Here is a 1,412-nt window from a genome sequence, read left to right on the forward strand (position 1 = left end):
GTCCGCCTCGACTCACGTTACGCTAAGACTGGGTGGCAGTACTGTCACGTGCTAGTCTCGGCGTCCGTCGTTGCTACCGCGACGACGTCCGCCTCGACTCGCGTTACGCTAAGACAGGGTGGCAATGGTGTCACGTGCTCGTCTCGGCGGCCATCATCGCTACCGCGACGACGTCCGCCTCAACTCGCGTTACGCTAAGAAAGGGTGGCACTGGTGTCACGTGCTCGTCTCGGCGTCCATCGTCGCTACCGCGGCGACGTCCGCCTCCACTCGCGTTACGCTAAGACAGGGTGGCAGTGGTGTCATGTGCTCGTCTCGGCGTCCGTCGTCGTGGTATCGCTACCGCGACGACGTCCGCCTCGACTCGCGTTACGCTAAGATAGGGTGGCAGTGGTGTCACGTGCTCGTCTTGGCGTCCGTCGTCGCTATCGCGACGACGTCTGCCTCGACTCGTGTTACGCTAAGACAGGGTGGCAGTGGTGTCACATGCTCGTCTTGGCGTTCGTCGTCGCTACCGCGACGACGTCCGCCTCGACTCACGTTACGCTAAGACAGGGTGACACTGGTGTCACATGCTCGTCTCGGCGTCCGTCGTCGCTACCGCAACGACGTCCGCCTCAACTCGCGTTACGCTAAGACAGGGCGGCAGTGGTGTCACCTGCTGGTCTCGGCATCCATCGTCGCTACCGCGACGACGTCCGCCTCGACTCGCGTTACGGTAAGACAACGAGGCGATGGTGTCACCTGCTCGTCTCGGCGTCCGTCGTTGCTACCGCGACGACGTCCTCCTCGACTCGCGTTACGCTAAGACAGGGAGGCGATGGTGTCACCTGCTCGTCTCGGCGTCCGTCGTCGCTACCGCGACGATGTCTGCCTTGACTCGCGTTACGCTAAGACTGGGTGGCAGTACTGTCACGTTCTAGTCTCGGCGTCCGTTGTTGCTACCGCGACGACTTCCGCCTCGACTCGCGTTACGCTAAGACAGGGTGGCAATGGTGTCATGTGCTCGTCTCGGCGGCCGTCGTCGCTACCGCGACGACGTCCGCCTCAACTCGCGTTACGCTAATACAGGGTGGCACTGGTGTCACGTGCTCGTCTCGGCGTCCATCGTCGCTATCGTGACGACGTCCACCTCTACTCGCGTTACGCTAAGACAGGGTGGCAATGGTGTCATGTGCTCGTCTCGGCGTCCGTCGTCGCGGTATCGCTACCGCGACGACATCCGCCTCGACTCGTGTTACGCTAAGACAGGGTGGCAGTGGTGTCACGTGCTCGTCTCGGCGTCCGTCGTCGCTATCGCGACGACGTCCGCCTCGACTCGTGTTACGCTAAGACAGGGTGGCAGTGGTGTCACGTGCTTGTCTCGGCGTTCGTCGTCGCTACCGCAACGACGTCCGCCTCGACTCACGTTA

This window comes from Triticum dicoccoides, chromosome 1B (assembly GCF_002162155.2).
Source record: "Triticum dicoccoides isolate Atlit2015 ecotype Zavitan chromosome 1B, WEW_v2.0, whole genome shotgun sequence".
Lineage (NCBI taxonomy): Eukaryota > Viridiplantae > Streptophyta > Magnoliopsida > Poales > Poaceae > Triticum > Triticum dicoccoides.